Source organism: Trachypithecus francoisi, unplaced genomic scaffold (assembly GCF_009764315.1).
Source record: "Trachypithecus francoisi isolate TF-2019V2 unplaced genomic scaffold, Tfra_2.0 Lachesis_group6, whole genome shotgun sequence".
In the NCBI taxonomy this organism is placed as follows: Eukaryota; Metazoa; Chordata; class Mammalia; order Primates; family Cercopithecidae; genus Trachypithecus; species Trachypithecus francoisi.
The window spans coordinates 99,744,726-99,767,278 of record NW_022681471.1 but is presented as its reverse complement, the minus strand read 5'-3'; positions in this window follow the sequence as shown (position 1 = coordinate 99,767,278).

Below are 22,553 nucleotides of genomic sequence, written 5' to 3'. Positions count from 1 at the left end.
TTGCATGTAAGATTTATTTTGATGATATCATTCAGCCAGGACCCTGGTTTATTAGTAACATTGTACATATTCAAATTTTTAAAGAAATATAATTTTTAAAACAGATTAATGGTCTACAAATGTACTTTTGTTACATGGATATATTGCATAGTGGTTAAGTCTGGGCTTTTGGCATACCCATCACCTACCTGGATAGTGAACTTTGTTCCCAACAGGTAATTTTTCAGCCCTCACCACCCTCCTTCCCCACTTTGGAGTTCCAAGTGTCTATCGTTTCCCTCTATATGTCCATGTGTATCCATTATTTAGCTTCCACTTCTAAGTGAGAACATGTGGTATTTGATTTTCTGTTTCTGAGTTACTTAAGATAATTGCCTCTAGGACTATCCATGTTGCTTGGAAAGACATGATTTCTTTTTATGTCTACGTGGTATTCCATGGTGTAGATACACCACATTTTCTTTTTCTAACCATCCATTGATGGACACTTAGGTTGATTCCATGACTTTGCTATTGTAAATAATGCTGTGATAAACATAGGAGTGCAGGTGATTTTTTGATATCACAATTTATTTTTCTTTGGGTAGACACCTAGTAATAGGATTGCTGGATCTTGGTAGTTCTATTTTTAGCTTTTCAGGAATCTCCATTCTGCTTTCCATAGATGTACTAATTTACATTTCCACCAACAGTGTATGAGAGTTCCCTTTTCTCTGCATCCTCTCTAACATCTCTTGTTTTTTTTGACTTTTTAGTAATAGCCATTCTGATTGGTGTGAGAGGGGATCTCAACGTGGTTTAAATTTGCATTGCTCTGATGATAAGTGATGTTGAGCATTTTCATATATTTGTTGGCTGCTTGTATGTTTTTTATTGAGAAATGTCTGTTCATATTCTTTGCCCACTTTTAATGGGGTTATTTGGTTTTTTTCTTGTTGGATTTTTGGAGTTCCACATACATTCTGGGTATTAGTTCTTTGTTGGAAGTATGGTTCGCAAATATATTTCTCTCATTCTGCAGGTTGCCTGTTTACTCCATTGATTATTTTTGCTGTGCAGAAGCATTTTAGTTTAATCAAAATCCATTTTTCTATTTTTGTTTTAGTTGCATTTGCTTTTGAGGTCTTAGTCATAAATTCTTTGACTTGGGCAACATCCAGAAGCGTTTTTCCTAGATTTTCTTGTAGGATTTTTATAGTTTCAGGTCTTACATCTAAGTCTTTAATCGATCTTTTGAGCTAATTTTTGTATATATTGAGAGATATGGGTCCAGTTTCATTCTTCTACATATGGCTATCCAATTTTTCCAGCACCATTTATTGAATATAGTGTCCTTTCCCTAGTGTATATTTTTGTCTACTTGGCAAAGATCAGTTGATTATAGGTATGTGGCTTTATTTCTGGGTTCTCAATTCTGTTTCACTGATCTATGTGTCTATTTTTGTACCAGTACCATGCTGTTTTGGTTACTATAGCCTTGTAGTATAATTAGAAGTCAGGTAATGTGATACCCCATAGCTTTGTTCTTTTTGCTTGATTGCTTTGGCTGTTTGGGCTCTTTTTTTGGTTCTATGTAAATTTTAGGATTGCTTTTTTCTAATTCTCTGAAAAATGACACTGGTAATTTGATAGGGGGTACATTAAATCTGTATATTGCTTTGGGCAGTATGGTCATTTTAATAGTATTGATTCTTCCAATCCATGAGCAGATGTTTTTCTATATTTTGTGTTTGACTTCTATGATTTATTTTACCAGTGTTTGGTAGTTCTCCCTGTAGCTTTTGATAACAACTTAATTCCTCTTTCTTTCCTAATTGTTAGAAAGAAGTCTTTATTCATCATTTGGCTCATTTTTACCATAATTCTAAGATGAGGTAAGAACATCAAAAGTACTCATAGTGAAATCCCTCTAAATCTTCATTTGTGAGTTAAAACTCCCTTGTTTTTAAATTTAGAGGTTCATACACATATTTTTTTCCTGCTCCTAATCCCTCATTGGGAGTGACCATTAGTTACAGTTTGTCCAGAGTGGTCCTGTTGTCTTGGTATAATGATTAATAGCACCCCTTTACCTTTCAAAAGGGTCCTTGTTTGGAGTATATATTACATGGTCACCTTACCCATTGAGAAGGAAAAGAAAACCTATACTATGAATAGAGTTTGTAAAACATTGAACTTGACCATGATTTGTTTCCATTTTATTACTTAATCATACCAGTAAGAACCCTATCATAAATTTTCTATTCATCACTTTATATTTTTTATTCATTGACCCAATTATTTCTTCTAGAAAGTTCTATTGAATGGCATATGTACCAGGTGTTTTGTTAAGTACTGGTGGCTTCTTAGGATTTAGGACCTTGCTCCATTAACTGAAACATCATGTGAATGAGTGCAAAAGATGAAAAATATAGATTGATAAATCCTACCAAAATAGAAAATAATCCATATAAGTTGAATGAGTTGGCCATTTCCTGTTGGAGGATGTTCTCACAGGGTCTCTTCTGGCTTTGTGAGTCCATGCTTAGTATTTTATTTTCCTAAATACCACTTGTCTGGTGCTGTTTCACAATTAGAACACTTTTGTGTATTTTCTAACAAACAAGAAGGCATATTCTATTCAGGGTAAACAAGATTTGAACCCTAGAGAAGAGAGTTTTGCTTTGAACTTTGGACTTCGGACTAAATAAAAATGAAAATTCATTTTTTTCCCAGCAACTTTCAATTTGTATTTTCTCTGTTGCTGAAAACTGACATCTTAAAATTATAAAAAGAAGCCTGGAGTCTTCCTTTATTGCTTAAGGTAAAATATGAATATCCTTTATCTAAATACACGATATATTGTCACTTTTAATTTCATGGATGGTTGTAGTCCAAAAGTATTCTCATATTGCATTTTAAGTTTGCAAAAACTGTTAATATTCAGGAATAGTCACATTTTTCAATCCTGGGGGGGAATTAACTGGATAAAACATGAATACATAGTTCTACAGTCTTCCTGGCCTTGGTTCTGGGCATAAAAAAGGCTGGCAGTATAGAGGAGGAGGAAAAACAAAAATTCAAACCCAAGAACAACCCTAGCAGGTAACTAAATAAGAGATAAATTAAACCAGATGCAATACGCTCCAAATGACTGCAAAGAAAATGATTGTTTTCTACCTTGTACATAAACCATTAGTCATCATATTGACCTTATAATAAGGAAATGCTAAGCTTAGAGAAAACTTCACCATATAAAATATTATCTGTATTGCAGCATGTCAGGGTCATTTAATATATTTCAATTTCCTATACATTTACTTACTCCTCTTGGAAGAGAAAAATGTCTATATAAACCTTTCCAGATGAGACAGGTTTCTGCCTTGTGCAAATGTTGACAAATCTTTCCCTCATTACTTTAGAAAAAAAAAGAGCCAGTATCAGAGCCATACTCTGGAGGTAGTTAAGCACACCGCCGTTAGAACCAGACCAAGGCAGGCTCAAAACCCAGCTTCGTCACTACGAGTGTGAACTTAGGCAGGTAATATAACTTCCATTAGCCTCAGCTTTCTTGATTATAAAATGGAGATGTTAATATCTCACAAGTATGCTACAAAGGTTGAATGATAAAATGCACAAGAAAATGCTGCCAAACAAGTAGAAAGAACTCAAAAAATGGTGCTATATGATCGATCAGTTTTGGAATAAAATTGTAGAGATCCTCTCAAACCCCAGTAAGTATCAGAAGCAGATGCCAATATGTTTTTGATCCAAGTTTTCTCACTGCAGACCTGTTTTGCTGAATCACCCTCTGTGGGTGGCTACACCCTTTCAAGCACAAAAGCACAGCTTTGAGTGTTCAAGATCAAGGCATTTAGAACACAAGCAAAGGCAGCTCCTCTTACTTCCCTTGGCTAAGCAAGCATCAACAATGCCTCCTGAGGCACTGATGGTTGTGGACGCAGGAGGAGCAGTGCAAAGGTGGCAGAAGTATGTTTTCTTAGTTCTCCAGACCAAGATAATCATCCATTATAGAAAAAAAAATGAGTGCCTATTTTGTAGGATAGGGTAAGATTCTGAAACATTACATGTGAGTGGTAAAATTCACCTTCCCTTTCACTCAAATATAGACCTTGGGATGCCCTGAAAATCTTTGATCAGATTCCCCAGAAGCAGTCCCTGATATGAAGATTCCTGTGCAAGTGATTTATTAGGAAAGTGCTCCCACAGGGAGACCACAACAAAGTGGGGAAAGGAGGACAGAGCAAGAAGCCAATAAACGAAGCTTCAATGTCAGGAAATGTCACAGCTTAGTCATGATCCCAAGGTGGAGCTCTGGAGTGCAAATCACACCTAGAGTTTATTTCAACATGAGACAAGGGAACTGGGCTTTTATATTCTCGCCCGATGGTCGTGGGCCTCCCCAGGATAATAAAAAACCCCCAGGGTACATGGGAGGTATGTACAAGTGAAGCAACTCCATTAGCCCAAGAGAAAGCCACCAAAGAAGGTCACAGGTGCTAGTAACTAGCAGAAAAGCACACTGAAATTGGGTGCTGAGCATATCAAACAGGGAGAAGGGAATTTGGGTAGGGTGTGCACAGTGTCCAGCACCAGCTTGCTATCCTGCTTGACCTTGGAAGGTATCAGAATTCAGTGGTAATGAGGAATCCCAGTCAGAACCTTTTTTTTTTTTTTAACCAGGAATCTAATAGATAAGATGAAGACTAACTTATAGGTATTAACCTATATTTATTCTTCTTGCTACTTCTATTTACAGGGAATACAGGGGTTTTGGAACCTACATCTATAGTCTCCTTTCCCATCCCTGAAACTCTGTCACTCTCATCAGGGGTCTCATTTGTACACATACCAGCCAAATCAAGTCCAAAGCTCTAGATAAGAAAGCATTTGCATCTTTTATCTGACCCTCTACTCCGTTTGACAGCATTCCCCATATTGGAACCACATACCGATTTTTTAAATAGCTTCACACAAGTACTTAAAAGTCAAAATATCCCTAGCAACCAAAAAATTGACAGGCTGTGAAATTGCTGCTTAAGAACCTGTCATCCAAACTGAACTCACCTGAAAACTGATGTTACACAAACAGTAAAATGGTTTCTGTGTATTTGTCATTTTTCTAAAAGAAACTGTAAGGGGTACTGAGTTTAGTTCTGAGCTGTTATGCTTTAGACAAGGGACCACCTTGCACCAGGCAGTTATGAAGTAAGAAGAGTTGTTTCGGCCGGGCGTGGTGGCTGACGCCTGTAATCCCAGCACTTTGGGAGGCCGAGGCGGGTGGATCATGAGGTCAGGAGATCGAGACCATCCTGGCTAACACGGTGAAACCCGTCTCTACTAAAAATACAAAACATTAGCCGGGCGTGGTGGCGGGCGCCTGTAGTCCCAGCTACTCGGGAGGCTGAGGCGGGAGAATGGCGGGAACCCGGGAGGTGGAGCTTGCAGTGAGTGGAGATCGTGCCACCGCACTCCAGCCTGGGCGACAGAGCAAGACTCCGTCTCAAAAAAAAAAAAAAAAGAAGAAGAAAAAGAGTTGTTTCATTTTCCTCTCCCAAAACACACACAAACAGTCTCCTCCTCATCCCTCCACTAAAATCACTGAGAAGCTTGCCCATGGCCCACCCTAACAGGTTTGCTTTCCCAAATCCTACCTTCCCTGTGCTGCCCACAGGTACCTCAAGCAAGCAGCACTTCTCAACTGGGACTGATTTTGTCCCCTGGAAGACATTTGGCAATAGCTGAAGATATTTTTGGTTGTCACAGCTGGGGAGAGGGCACAACTGGCATCTACTGTGTAGAGCAGCATTTTTGGCCTCTACATCAGTTTTTAAAAAATCAGTATTTAAGGGGAGACACTGTCCTGTGCACTGTGTGTCCCACCCGCACCAGACAAGCAAATACATCTGTATGTGTACAAATGTAAATCGCTTCACACAAATACTTAAAAGTCAAAATGTCCCTAGCAACCCAAACTGATGTTACACAAACAGTAAAATGGTTCCTGTGTATTTGTCCTTTTGTACATCTCCAGTCCCAAATGAATGTCAATAGTGCTGAGGTTGAGAAACCCTGTATATGTTGGTGTCTTAGTGTGGGTTTCATCAAAAACAGACCCTGAGACAAGGATTTGAGTGCAACTAGTACATTTGGAAAGTGATCCCTGGAAGCACTAGTAGGAAAGAGGGGAAATGAGAGAGTGAAGGGATAAACAAAATAATAATAAAATGAGAGAGTGAAGGGGTAACAGCAAGTTACCCCTATGGGGACCTAGGACTCATTCCTGCTGAGGAACTCTGGGAGATTGTGTGGAACATGCCTTAGAGTTATCACAAACAAGGCCATGGAAGCTGGAATAGTTATTTTCTAATTCCCCTCTGTCATTAGCTGAGGACTACTTCCAAAGATGTTAACTTTCGGGCACTTCCGGCCTGCCCTTCAAGAACCAAAAGCAAGCCCTGAGACAGAGGGTTGTAGGTGTTTGCAGAAGAACCTCCATGGGCATGTATGGGCATAGTGAGCACTGAGGGGATATGAGTACCATACCAACAATGTCTGCTGGAGTTGGTCCTCCAAGAGAACATTTATGGGGATTTATCTTCAGTTTCTTTTTCTGAGGATAATGCCTCAGCCAAAAATAAAATTCTAATCATGCCCCCAATAGGTGTCCTGAAGACAAGCAAGAGTGATATGTTTTAGAGGGACCTTGTTAGAACATGCAGTTAGAAAGGCCCTTAGAAACCATGTGTTGAAGCTCTATACCAATGCACAAATCCCTTGAAGAACATCCCCAACAAATAACCATCTAGTCTTTTCCTGAATGCACCCAGGTACCCAGGAACACATTAGCTCAGGAAGCTCGCCCATGCCATTTTTAGAGAGTGTGATGTAGGGGAGCCAAACAAATGTGAATTTAAACCTGGTTCTGCCACTTAACAGCTATGCAACTTTGTGCAAGTTACTTAACTTTTTTGAATCTTACTCTCCTTAGCTATAAAATACCAGCAATATTATCTACCTCTTAAGATTACTGTGAAGATTGAATAAGATAATACAAGGAATTAGCTCAACTTCTGACACATAGTAGGTGCTCAATAAATATTAGCTGTCTTCACTCCTTTTTCTTCTCCACCTTCCCAAATCTCATGTGTCAGTTCTGTACCTCATAACACTTTTGATCTTTTCATTCCAGTTCTAGCTTCCAGAAGAATAAAAAGTATGTCCAGCTCATCTTCCCATTAAACTAAGACTACCCCCTTCTCCATGGAAACACACCTGGCTTACTCCACCATTCCTTACGTGGCCTGGCTCTGTGGGCCTCTATTCTCTGGTCTCTCTCCAGAAGGTTTTGGAATCTTCTCAAGGAGATAGCTGCAATCTCATCCTGACCTGGCGCAAAATACACTTGTAGATCACATCCATTTAATTTTGATGCACAAAGATCAAAATGAGTTTTGTATGAATAATCTTCTCTTTTAACATAAAGAAAAATCTAAAATATGGTTTAAACTTCTTATAGTCAGAAAAGAGGGCAGGAAGTGATTCTCTTTCTTTACCATGCTCTATTTTAACTCTTGAAAATATTTCTTCCATGCTGTATTTGCCCCTCTCCCTCCATGATGAACAGTGCTTTCTGTTACTTTTTTCAAAGGAAAAATGTAATGTTTCATAGAAAGAAACAAGATTCATATCCTGAATAGAGGTGGCCTCATATCTCAGAAGGGCTGGCAAGTCTGTCCTTGGCAGTTGCCAAGAGGTGGGTTGGAGAGACACAGCTTGAGCTGGAAACAACATCCAGCCTTGAAATTTGAAGTGGCAAATTTTGCAATGCCACTCTCTCTCTTTCCCTGCTTGAAGCCCCTGAATGTTCTTTCTGGTCATACTGACATCTGGTTGGAGAAGGAAATCACATGGCAAGAGATTTTGCTTTCCCTTACCTATAGCATGATCCAATTTAAAAAAATATGTGTGTGTGTGTGTGTATATATATGTATACATATATATATATGTATATATATATACACACACACATATATATATATACACTATTTGTGTGTATATATACATATATATATATGGTGTGTGTGTGTATAAAGATGTGTATACTAAAATATTAACAGTCATCTCTGTGTGTGACCAAGTGTTTACTTTCTACTTTTCTGTATTATCTGATTTTGGGGGTAATAAGCATGTATTTAACATTGCTGCAGGAAATCAGGGGAAAAAAGACCTGTTTCTATTTTCAAAGAAAAAGCGGAAACTTGCTGTCCTTTCTCAAGTAGGTCATATGATCTTTGCCCACAAAGCAATGAACAGGGCTCAGTGTTTGTCTCCTGAAGCCAGAGCTAGCTTGCTGAAAGGCATCCTTTAGCCTCTTGGGCACCAAGCTATTTTGCATGAAAAAATTAAAATTCAGGAACATGGAGGGCTTTCTCATCCATTCTTCCTCCCTTACTCCTCTGGGACTTCACTGGCAACCTTTCTACTCCCTACCAGCCACCAACAACTTGAGGTTCAGTCTGAGGACTGAGAAGAAAAGAGAATCCCTCCTGGGACTGAGTTGGCTTCTAGGACAGGAATGTTGCTTTATACTTCTTCTATATTCCCTACTGGGTCTGGCACCATGACTGACACAAAAAATAACAGATGCTCAGAGTAATGGAAACTCAAAGGTCATCAGTGCTTAATAATTTCCTAATGAACATATTAAATGTGGCTACTGGTCACTTTACCTGCTTAAGAGGTTTAAGCCACAGAGTCAGATGCCTCAATTCATCCAGAGAGCATCCCCAGCCAGTTCCCATTCTCAATGTCAAGGAATACAAAGACAAAGACATGACTGATAATTTATGCCTCCATGAGTGAGACAGGAGAAGGGGCCATGAACCATGGTGGGACTAGCACCAACAGGTCCCTTTTACAGCATTCAGGGCTAGTGATAGCTGCATGCCTGGCATTCATACAAATCTACCCTCCCACAGTGTTCTTGCCCCTTCCTTGGGGTGTATGGACATGGCTGCAGGCCAAAACACAGCTCTGTTCACCAATTCAAGATAAGGAAATATCTATCTAGGCCTGACTTGCTATATAAGTACCAGATGGTAATGATTAAAATTAAATTAAATTAATGCTTGACAGTCCATGAAGGGCATAAATTGCATAGTATGCTGCTTGTCCAATCTGTCATCTTGTTTCCCTCGGCTCAGGTCAACAAACAACAGCTGAAAGCTCCATCTCTGAGTCAAACAGTAGCTTATTTCTCTGCTATGGAAATGGCTGCTCAGTTTACTAAGTTGAAGGCTTCCATGCTGCCAAAATTGTTATTAAGATGCCTTAAAAGGCAGAGAATTTTATCTTTTTGCCACAATCTCCAGTAGTCATCTCCCAAACACAGTAATAGCAATTACTGGTTAGAGTTCAGAAACTGGGAAATCTGAACCTGGCCTAAGAGTGAACCATTGCCAAAATCACAATGCAATTTTCAGCTCTAATGACAGCCTTCTTCATTCACATGGTTTCTAGAATGTGTGGGCAGTGCTGATGTGTTATCAAGTTGCAAAAGAATTCATGGCATCACATTTTAAAATCACCCATCTGCCAAGTACTCCCTTCCTAAAAACTTGCAGATTTAGACTTTTGCTCCTTTCCCCTGTGTTGTTCAGGAATCAGTGTCCAATATTTACATTTTAGTACTTAAACCCCAAATCACGTTTCAACCTTTGCACTTTTACACAAGAACTTTGAAGAAATTTTCAAAATGTTCAGCATAACTTCTTTGGTGAGAAAGATTGGTTTCTTCAGGAGCAAGCCAAATAGTACAACAAGCTACTGAAGACAGGCACAGGGTGCTGGAAGTTGTACCACCCAGATTGTCCTTCAGGAATGAAACACTTCCTTCCCCAGTTGCTGGGAGAGCTGCAGGGGTATGGCCATCAGCTGTCAGCTCCCTTTGGAGATTGCCTCCACTGAAGAAAACTGCCTCACCCAAGATTTCTTCTCCTTCTAAAGGCAGCCCACATCACTCAACTTGGGGCAACTCTGAAGGGCCATCCCTGCCTTTCTGGTTATTTTCTCTACCCGGGCTTGTCTCCCAGATTGCTGCCTGAATCCCTCCCCACTTGATTCAGGTCTCTGCTCAAATGTTGCCTCATCAGAAAGGCCTTTCCTCATCTCTTTTTCTAAAATAACACACACTCAGCTCTTTCCCATAGCCCCAGCTCCAGGGCTCCCTGTGCTCTTACCCTGCCTTCATTTCCTTCATTTCTCTTACCACTACCTGCCATTATTTACACATTTATCAATTGTTTTGTTTAGTGCCTGTCTCCCCACTAGCATATAAGCTCTATGATGGTTGAGAATTTGGCTGTTTTGTTCATTGCTTTCTCTCTACTGCCCAGAAAAATGCTTAGCACATATATAGAGATTCTCGATAAATATTTGTGAATAAGTGCATGAAGGAGTGATTAGTTGTCTACTATCTTAGGTACTTCCTAGTGCTTAGGCTGCCTAGCTCTCTCACTGTGCATCCTGGGAATCAGAGTCCTGCCAAGGTAGCATAATAGTCAAGAACATAGGCTATGGAGTTCCACTGGCTTATTCACTTAGTTCATAAACAATTACATGGTTCTTAAGTTGTGCTAGGCATTGCTCTTGGCTCTTATGCTATTAATACATTTAATGTTCATAACAGCCATAAGAGATAGGCGTTATTCCCATTTTAAAGGTGAAGAAATTGAGGAACAGAGGCGTTAAGTAATTTGCCCCAGGTCATACACCTAGTAAGTGACAGAATTCAAATGCAGGCAGTCAGTCTCCAGAATCTCTGCCACTTACCAGCTGTATAATTTTGAATAATCTCCTCTCTGAACTGGTTTCTTTGCCCATACACATGAAAATAATAATACATACTACACAAAATTGTAAGCAGTTTTAAATGAGATGGTATGTGTAAAATACTTAGCAGGGTTCCTTATCTACACAAGCACTTATTAAGGGGTAGTTGCTATCATTTGTATCCCAGTGCTTTGCCTTCCCCTATATCCCAACAGACTGCATGGACTTCCAACTATTACCCCATGTTTCATATTAGATGCCCTATCTTGACTGCTTGACACTTGTTGAAGGCCTTGAATGGCAAACCCACCCACCATTCTGATGTTCCATGCACAACCCAGCTTTGTGTCACCTCCACCCTTGACTCCACTCTAGCTTTGCCCTACCGCTGTAGACAGAGCTGGGGCCAGGTCCAGAACTCTTCAAGTCTGCCCTTCCCTGTCAGGTCTTGAAATAAAACGATTCTTAGAGGCATAGCAACAAAATTCAGGTGGCATGACTTGCCTTTGATAACTAGCGCTACAGTTCCTACTTCCCATTACCTGGCATAATCATTCAGATAAGCCATGGCCCAAATTTTACCAGGTGTTCTGGCCACTCTGGTGCACTGTCCAGATCCCTCTTCAATGAGGTTCTTGTTGTCTCCGGTGCTAGGAGCACTGATGGTGGACAGCCCTTAGCTCTCAGGCTCTTCAGGGATTGCCTCAGCTGAAGTGAACCACCGTGACCAAGAGGTAGTTTCCTTGATAACCTTCTGGGGTTGTCCATATCCAATGATGTACCAATGTAGGAATAGAAATTCCCAGCCACCTTGCTTCTGGGATAATTGGCAAGTCGCATGTAGGAGAATGAAACTGGATCCTCGTTTCTTACCTTATACAAAAATCAACTCAAGATAGATCAAGGATTTAGATCTGAGACCTGAAACTATAAAAATTCTAGAAGATGACATTATAAATACCCTTCTAGGCATTGGTTTAGGCAAGGATATCATGACCAAGAACCCAAAAGTAAATGCAATGTAAACAAAGATTAATAGCTGGGAGTTAATTAAACTAAAGAGCTTTTTCATGGCAAAAGAAAAAGTCAGCAAAGTAAACAGACAATGCCCATAGTGGGAGAAAATCTTCACAATCTATACATCTGACAAAGGACTAATATCCAGAATCTACAACGAACTCAAACAAATTAGCAAGAATAAAACAAACAATCCCATCAAAAAGTGGGCTAAGTGCATGAATAGATAATTCTCAACAGAAGACATACACATGGCCAACAAACATATGAAAAAATGCTCAACATCACTAATAATCAGGGAAATGCAAATCAAAATCACAATGTAATACCACCTTACTCCTGCAAGAATGGCCCTAATCAAAAAATCAAAAAATATTAGATGTTGGTGTGGATGTGATGAAAAGGGAAGACTTCTACACTGCTGGTGGGAACATAAACTAGTACAACCACTGTGGAAAACAGTGTACAGATCCCTTAACTAAAAGTAGAACTACCATTCGATCCAGTGATCCCGCTGCTGGATATCTACCCGGGGGAAATTAAGTCATTATAGGAAAAAGACACTTGCACATGCATGTTTATAGCAGCACAATTTGCAATAGCAAAAATGTGGAACCAGCCCAAATGCCCATCAATCAATGAGTGGATAAAGAAAATTATATATATATATGATGGAATACTAGCCAGTCATGAAATGGAATGAATTAATGGCATTTTCAGCAACCTGGATGGGATTGGAGACTATTATTCTAAGTGAAGTAACTGAGGAATGGAAAACCAAACATTGTATGTTTTCACTCATAAGTGGGAGCTAAGCTGCAAGGGTGCAAAGGCATAAGAATGACACAAAGGACTTTGGGGACTTAGGGGAAAAGAGTGGGAAGGGAGTGAGGGATAAAAGACCAGAAATTGGAGGACTGGGCGCAGGGGCTCACACCTGTAATCCCAACACTTTGGGAGACCAAGGCGGGCAGATCACTTGAGGCCGGGAGTTCGAGACCAGCTTGGGCAACATGGCGAAACCCCATCTCTACTAAAAATACAAAAATTAGCCGGCTGTGGCTGGTGGTGAGCTACTTGGGAGGCTGAGGCAGGAGAATTGCTTGAACCCAGGAGGCGGAGGTTGCAGTGAGCTGAGATCATGCCACTGCACTCCAGCCTGGGCGACAGAGTGAGACTCAGTCTCACAAAAAAAGAAAAAAAAAAAACAAAAAAAACCCCTACAAAGCAGGTTCAGTGTATTCAGTGTATACTGCTCAGGTGATGGGTGCAACGAAATATCACAGATCACCACTAAAGAACTTACTCATGTTACCAGATACCGCTTGTTCCCCAAAAAGCTGTAGAAATAAAAAATTAAAAAAAAAAAAAATTCCCAGCCACCTTGGCCCAACTGGGGGCAATTCTGAAAGGCCATTCTAACTTAAGAGCTCCCATGGGGGTCTGCCTAGGCTGTTGTTGGGCCTGCATCACAGTTTATCTTCTCCCTCTACCTGCTTCTGTTTTTTTCCCCTCCTTTCCCCAGATATCGGTCCCGAGGGTGCACTCTAATAAACATCCTGTCTCCTGTGCTCTTAGAGTGGACTTCCCAGAATAAAAGCCTAGCCTGCAACACGTGGTCCAGCCCAATTCACTCACACTTGTTGTGAGGTCGCAGGATTCCTCCAGAAACTACTAAACCCAGGTGACAAAATGGCTTCCCAGGATTATGACTTCCTGGTTGCTTCCCCAATTCATCCTGTCATTTTTCACCTCTTCTCAGAGGCATGACTAGTCTAGCCTAGCTGCTTACACAAAGCAGCCAGAAAAATGATGCCTATTAATCAGTTCTTGCCTCCTGCTGATCACCTCAGCTCAGGGTTTCTCTTTCCTCAAGGAAGTAAGACAGATGATCATGGGTTGCCACAAAATGCTGGTTCTTTACTTTGACCTCCTTAGTCCTGGGAGGATTTATCAGCCAACAACACGCTCATTTAACTACACATCAGAAGCAGACAAAGAGTCAATCATTAAGTAAGTATAAACAACTAGGTACTTCACATGTTTGGTAAAGGCCCATATATTTATAAATGTGCCCTTGGGCAAGGGTCAGCCTCAGTGATACTCACTTTGGGAATAACAAATCCCAAACCACTTATTTGTTATGAAAATAAAATGACATTTTGATCTCAGTAATCATTTAAAATTCTGTACTTTTAATGGCCTATAAAATCTTAACATGCTCCCTTACACGTCAGATTTCCTAAACTACAACTGCATCAACCTTATAACTTCCACTTGATCATCAAGAATAGATAAAACAGTCGGGCGCGGCAGCTCACACGTGTAATCCCAGCACTTTGGGAGGTGGAAGTGGGCGGATCACCTGAGGTCAGGAGTTTGAGACCAGCCTGGCCAACATGGTGAAACCCTATCTCTACTAAAAATACAAAAAAAAAAAAAAATTAGCTGGGCGTGGTGGCGGGTGCCTGTAATCCCAGCTACTAGGGAGGCTGAGGCAAGAGAATTGCTTGAACCCAGGAGGCGGAGGTTGCAGTGAGCAGAGATGGCGCCACCGCACTCCAGCCTGGGCGACAGAGCAGGACTCCATCTCAAAAGTAAATAAATAAATCAAATAAAGAATAGATAAAACACTTGCCCTATTTAAGTGTGCAGTAGTGTGTGCTGGATAAGCTAATAAAATCATAGAAGATAAAAATGCAGGAGAGCATAACTGCTTAGTTTTCAGATTTACTAAGGGAAGATACTTTATCTAATTAAGTAGATCTTCCTAAGCAAATCCTTTGCTGTCACAGCATGTAGCCTAGTTCTTACAAAGGAATGAAAGGAACACTTGATAGTCTATTGGTTTCTCATATTCATTTTAGTTTTTTTTATGTACTTTTAGAAATACTGTTTCATTTCTGATCTTAGATTGTCTGGCTACCCAAAGTGGAGCTGGTATTGTTAGGCAGGACTGAGTCCTGATCAATATTCTGTTCTTTATAGTGCAAGATGATATGATTGATGCTGACCCCAATCTGAACGGACAATCACAGCTATAAAAACAGATGCTAGTCTCCCAGGCCCATCCCAGCCATACATTTCTATTCATGGTTCAGGGCACTTGGCAGAGATGGGCATTTTGTGTCAGTAAGCCTCTGATACCCCTGGGTTGTCTGAAGATTATTTTTAAAAAGTTATGATTCACTGCTGATAGGGCTAGCTGCCTCCTAGGATTCCACAACTCCTATGGCTCCTGCTTTGAGAGTTTTCCTCTGTGCCTCAGATACCTACAGTCACCTCATTTCAGGCCCCCTATAAAGTGATTACTTGGATCACAAGAACAATGAATCGATAAGGGCTTAATTAAAACATTCTGTATAAAACATTTTATGGTCGTGAACGTCACTATAGTGGAAATTACTGCAGTTTAGCATCTGCCCATAGGAGCTTCAGACTTAGTTGAGGAAACACAATTAAAGCAGAATGACGTTTGCCATCATTGAAATAGGTTGTATGACCACCTCCATAATCTCAAAGTGAATCACAGGGGTCCTTGTTAAAATGCAGCTCTCATAGCAGATCTACTGAATAAGAATCTCTGGATTGGTGATGGAATCTGCATCTTTAACAAGCTCCCTAAGTAATTCTCATGCACACTTAATGTTCAGAATCATTACCCTAGAGGCTGATTATTTCAGCGCAGGCATGGTTCCTGCAATGCCACAACTAGTTAGTGATTCTCTCTGTGTTTTGGAAGGAAATAGCAGCATTCAGTGACGATCACCACTGAAATGTGTGATTAATCATTATAATGATGGTGTTGATGCCTCACCCAGAGCATCCATCCCCAGCTGCTTACACCATCTTACCCAGAACTGTGACTAGCTCTATTTATTTTATATTTAGTAGCTATGAGTGTTGGCTGCTAACAGCTCACAGCTGCACTGTTCTCTTGAGAATTACTCTCAGCTGATGGAAACCTCACCCAGAGATGCCTAAGAGGTTATGTACCCACCAGCACAGTCAATGACAGACTGGTATGTAGGAGCAAAAATCCAGTCCCTTTGCCTCCAGGGAGACAACTGTGTGGTGCCGTCTTTGCTCTAGAACTTCCTGTGGGATCAGGCTGATGCTAGACTTCTGCTGAAACCATATCTTTGCTTAGCTTCTTCCCCTGCCTTTCCTGCTTCCCTCACTTCCTTCCTTACAGGTTTCGCCTGAGAACATTTCAAAAAATAAGTGTTGGAGAGGATGTGAAGAAAGACGTTCACTTACACACTGTTGGTAGAAAAGTAAATTTGTATCGCTATTATGGAAAACAGTATGGAGGTTTCTCTGAAAACTACAAATATAGAACTACCATATGAACCAGCAATCCCACTTCTGGGTAGACATCCAAAGGAAATGAAATCAGCACATTAAAGAGATAGCTGCATGCACGTGTTCACTGCAGCATTATTCACAATATCCAAGGTATGGAACCAATCTAAGTGTCCATCAGTGGATGAATGGATAAATATACACACACACAAACACACAAACACACACAATGGAATACTATTCAGACTTGAAAAAGATCTTGCTTTTTGTGACAACGTGGACATAGAGGAATCTGGAGAACATCATGCTAAGTGAAATAAGCCAGGCATAGAAAGGAAAATACTGTGTGATCTAACTTATAGATAGAATTTTAAAAAGTCAAATCCTGTTCCTAGAAACAAAGAGTAGAATAGTGGTTACCAGGGCATTAGGAGGGTGGGGAACAGGGAGATGTGGGTCAAGGATACAAAGGTGTAGTTAAATGTAGGATTAATAAGTCTCAAGATCTAATGTATAGCATGAAGACTATACTTAATATTGTATAATGGAAATTGTTAAAAAGTAGATTTTAGGTGCTCTTACCATAAAAAAATGGTAACTGTGAGATAATGGATAATGTTGACTTGATAGATAAGTTAACCATTTCATTATGTATATTTATAGCAAAACATTGTGTTTTAGAGGCTTTTTCTAGGGGGAAGATGTTATAAAAATAACAAAAGTAATTGTGATAAATACAGAGATATATTCGTAGCAGGATGTAAAAGAAATAGGAGGTTCTGGTTCCAAGTAAAATGGGGGTAACTCCACCCTGTTTCTCCCACTCAATGCAGCTACAAAACCTGGACAGAATGCATGGGGCAGCTATTTGAGGACTCCAAAAATTAAACAGTGGTGGGCAGACTAGGAGAGAAGACAGGCCAGAATCTGAAGTACTACCAAACTGACACTGAGTTTATCATTTATTTTTCTTCTGTTATCCCCGGCCTAGAATCAAGGCATCCTGAAACCTAGAAGTGGGTACTCAGGCATGGACAGAAAAGCTCTCTAATTCTGTCTTGAAGAGCAAGAAAGAGATCTCCTGAGGCTCAGAGAGAGGGTGGTTGGGAGAAATCTTCTGAGACTTTTCCCTTTTCTCTGTCCTTCTGCACTCCAGGCCATCCTGCAGTAACTACAGTAGCAGTAGAGACAGCAGCAGCACTGGGGGCCTACGGATGCCTAAAATTCTGAGGGAGGAGAACCACTATTTCTGATCAGGATAGTTATGTCCCAAAAGGGTGGGGTGAATCCCCATTGCCTTTTTTCTATCTTCCCTCCTGCTATTTCAGTTCAGAACTGACATAGGTTCAGTTGTTGGAAGTGCGCAGCACAGCATAGTTATATAAAGCCCCATCTTTCTTAGACTGTAAGAGGGTCACAGACTGTAAGTTGAGCCCCGGGGAAAAAAAGTTATGGGGACATTTTGGAAAGTATGAGGAAAACAATCCCATAAAATTGTGAAGTCCTAGGCTCCCTCCCTAGTTGTGCATGTATGGATCTGACAAAAAACAATATACCAAAGATTTTGAGAATGAAATTATGGGACAGAACACTGCTTAGGTCCTAAATTGGCTGCTGGGTTTCACACATATGAGACAGACCTGAATAGCACTGCAAAAGCTTTGGAAACTGAACTGACATTGGAACCACAATTCAAAGAAGGCTCGTTGGAATGTACAGCCTGAACCCAATCAAGTTGATTGTCTGTCACAGCAAAATGAACTACATTCCCTACAGGATGAAAGACACAGAGTCTCTCATAACCTAGAGTCTTCCAAAATGTCCAGGATAAAATCCAGAATTACTCAGCATAGAGAGAATCACAAAAAAGCTCAACTCTCATGGGAAAAATAACCAACAGAAACAAATGCCAAGATGACACAGACACTGGAATTATCAGAGACTTTAAAGCACTAATAATTAGAGAGTATAATTGGATTGTTTGTAACAAAAAGGAAGGATAAATGCTTGAGGTGATGGATTCCCCATTTACCCAGATACAAGTGTTACACATTGTATACCTGTATCAAAATATCGCATGTACCCCATAAATATATAAACCTACTATATACCTAGAAACATTTTTTAAAAATTAAAAAGAAGAAAAAATACTCTCAAAATAAATGAGAAGACAGAAAGTCTCAGCAAAGAAATAAAGGCTATAAAGAGGAATAAAATGAAAATTTTAGAAATGAAAAATATAATAATCAAAATAAAAATTCACAAGATGGGCTCAACACAAAAACAGAGATAACAGAGGAAATAGTGAACTTGTTGGGATATCAATAGAAATGATCCTATCCAAATAATAGGAAAAAATATTTTTATAAATAACCAACAGAGCCTCAGGGGCCTGTAGGACAATACTAAAAGAGCTAACATTTGTGTCATTGGAGTTGCAAAAGAAAATGAGAAGGAATATGCTGCAGAAAAAATATGTAAGAAAGTAATGGCTGAAAACTTCCCAAATTTGGCAAAAGACATAAACCTATGGACTTGAGAAGCTCAGCAAATTTCAAATAGGAGAACCCTGAAAAAAATCTGTGCCTAGACACACCATAATCAAACATCTGAAAACTATAGACAAAATCTTGAGAGCCACCAGAGAAAATGACACATGACTTACATGATAATAACAATTTGAATATCAGCAAATTTCTCATCAGAAACCATGGAAACCAGATGGAAGTGAAATGCCATTTTTTTAAAGTGCTGAAAGAAAAGAATTGTCAATCCAGTCCTTCAGTAATGAGGGTAAAATAAAGACATTATCAGATGAAGTAAAATCAAGAAAATTTATTGCCAGGAGATGTTTTCTGAAAGAATTGTTAAAGAAAATTCTTCAGACAGATGGGAAATGTCACCAGAGAGAAAGTTGAAACATCAGGAATGAAAGAAAAGCAATAGAAATGGTAGACATGTGGGTAAACAGAATATTCTTTCCTTTTGAGTTCTTTAAAATATGCTTGATGACTGAAAGCCAAACATAACATTTTGTGATAGGGTTTTCAATATATGTAGAGGTACTACATAAAAGGCATTTACAGTATAAAGGGGGTAAGGGAAAGGGACCTACATGGTGGTAATTTTTTAAACTTGAAATAGTAAAATATGGATTCTGAGTAGACTCAGAAAAGTTCAGTGCGTATATTATAATCTCTAGAAAAAACACATAAAATAGTGTTTGTCGTGTCTTTTCTCTGATCAGTAAAAAACAAACACAATAAAAGTAAAAATAAATAAAAAGGCAGTAAAACAATAGACAAATTAAAATGGAATATTAAAATATGTCCAAATAATCCAAAAAGGGGAGAAAACTAAAAACAAAGAAATGAAAAATAGAACAATCACAAAATAAATAATAAAATAGTAAGTATAAATCCAAACGTATCAATAATCACATTAAATGGAAATGTTAAAGTCAAAAATTGTCAGAGCCGGGCGTGGTGGCTCAAGCCTGTAATCCCAGCACTTTGGGAGGCCGAGACGGGCGGATCACGAGGTCAGGAGATCGAAACCATCCTGGCTAATATGGTGAAACCCCCGTCTCTACTAAAAATACAAAAAACTAGCCGGGCGAGGTGGCAGGCGCCTGTAGTCCCAGCTGCTCGGGAGGCTGAGGCAGGAGAATGGCCTAAACCCGGGAGGCGGAGCTTGCAGTGAGCTGAGATCCGGCCACTGCACTCCAGCCTGGGCGACAGAGCAAGACTCCGTCTCAATTAAAAAAAAAAAAAAAAAAAATTGTCAGAATGGATTTTTTTTGAAAAGACCCAATTATACACTCTCTGTAAGAGACCGACTTCAAATACAATGATATAGGTATGTTAAAGGGATGAAAAAAGATATATTAATACCATGCTAATACTTATAAAAACAAAGCTGGAGTGACTATATTTAAAGAATAGATCCTGGCAAAGTGGCATGCTGCTGAATCTAAGCTACATGTCCCCAATAATTACTTAATAACTCTTTTATTTACATTCTTTCCCAGAAAAGTTTTACCTCATCTCACTCATAGACCTTCCAGACATCCAGATACTAAAAACTTCCCAGCACTACTAGACAGTTTTTTTGTGAAATGTTCACAGGTTTTGAATTAGAATCTTCCCGACTGTTCTATCTAATGGCTTACCTTAAGAACATAAGACATAACATGCTTCTCAACTCTGTTAGGTGAGCGACAGTTTTCCAGGAAGATTTCTGTTTCCTGTAAAAAAATTAACATTATCTTTTCATTTTCATTTTACAATGATAATTATACCTACCTGATATGGCTGTATATACTAAGATGAGATACCTTATGATATATGTTTAGCACAGTGCTTGCCACATCGTGGGTACACAATGAACATTGTTTCATTCCTCTTCATTTGCATGCCTTAGAGTAATGTTTGCTAAGTAAATTGAGAGTAAGGTCTGAAGTCTCAGATAAGGTTTTATAATGGGTATGTAATGATCTTGGCCTTGAAGAGAAGCCAAGGATTGGATGGAAAGCAAAAAAGAAGAAAGGCCTCCCAGGCAAGCCCTGGTAATAAGATAGTACGAAGGTAATCTTTGAAGTCCCAGGCAGCCAAAGGTAGGATTAATGAGTAAAGAGCACTTGACAAGTAGTAGGGATATTGATTTGGAATGTAGCCTTAAGGAAACACAATGAAAAAAGTCTTATATTTGTGGATTTGAGTTGACTTCAGGCTAGCCCATGACCACATGGAGAAATAAGCAATATTTTTCTTTGGTGCTTTTCCATTACCTGTTTTTGCTGTCATTTCTTTCCTTTCAGCATCTCTTTCAAGGACTCTAGTGTACGATTTATGCTCACTTATTTGGGAGGAAAGTGGGATGAAAAATATCTAATTTATACCAGGGAGTTTTTGACCTAATGGATTAACCCTTCTAAATCATCATCAGTTTAAAAGAGAACCTTGGTTTGCCTTGTGATTAGTCAAGAGAAAAGACTCTTCAGTGATTCCACTTCCAGCACTTCTAAGTAAGGAAGATTTTTTTTTTTTATTAGAAAGGCTACCCACTCAAATCATAACAGAAAGATAACTTCCCACTCATTTATGGGTGAGAAGAACCCAAATTTATAGATCTAGACATGCACAGTCAAGATACAATCATGCTTTAGTGTCAACATTTTAAATGAGGCTTTAGAAGAATTTGCCTCAATTCTTCCTATACAGGTGTTAGTGCTGAACAATAGGGAGAAGCACTGATTCCTGGCTGATACAAAGAAATGGAGAAGCAGGCAAATGAGAAAAGTCAACACCCAAGATAACAGTACTGTATTAAATTCAAAGGGCCAGAGGCATGATTGAAGGGGTGGCCTGCCCCTCCACACCTGTGGGCGTTTCTCGTTAGGTGGAAGGAGAGACTTGAGAAAAGAAATGAGACACAGAGACAAAGTATAGAGAAAGAAAAAGTGGGCCCAGGGGACCGGCGCTCAGCATACAGAGGACCCACACTGGCACCGGTCTCTGAGTTCCCTCAGTATTTATTGATCATTATCTTTACAATCTTAGAAAAAGGGAAGTGCCAGGATAATAGGATCATCGTAGGGAGAAGGTCAGCAGTAAGACATATGAATAAAGATCTCTGTGACATGAATAAGTTTAAGGAAAAGTGCTGTGCCTTGATATGCATATGCAAACATCTCCATAAACCTTTTTAGTGCATAAAGAGCAGCATTGCCGCTAGCATGTCCCACCTTCAGCCCTAAGGCAATTTTCTCCCATCTTAGTAAATAGAACATACAATCGGGTTTTACACCGAGATGTTCCATTGCCCAGGGACGGGCAGGAGACAGATGCTTTTCTCTATCTCAACTGCCAAGAGGCCTTCTTTCCTCTTATACTAGTCCTCCTCAGCACAGATCCTTCACGGGTGTCAGGCTGGGGGACGATCAGGTCTTTCCCTTCCCACGAGGCCATATTTCAGACTATCACATGGGGAGAAACCTTGGACAATACCTAGCTTTCCTAGGCAGAGGTCCCTGCGACCTTTGGCATTGTCCCTGGGTACTTGAGATTAAGAGAATGGTGATGACTTTTCACAAGCATACTGCCTTCAGGCACTTGTTTAACAAAGCACACCCTGCACAGCCCAAAATCCTTTAAACCTTGAGTCACCACAGCACATGTCTCTTGCAAGCACAAGGTTGGGGGTAGGGTCACAGATTAACAGCATCTCAAATACAGAACAAAATGGAGTCTCTTATGTCTACTTCTTTCTATATAGAAATGGTAACAGTCTGATCTCTCTTTCTTTTCCCCACACATGATTACCAACCATCCTTCATGTTTGAACTTAGGAGAAGATGAAGTTCAAACTAAGAAATGGTCAGGAGCAACTGTTAAGTC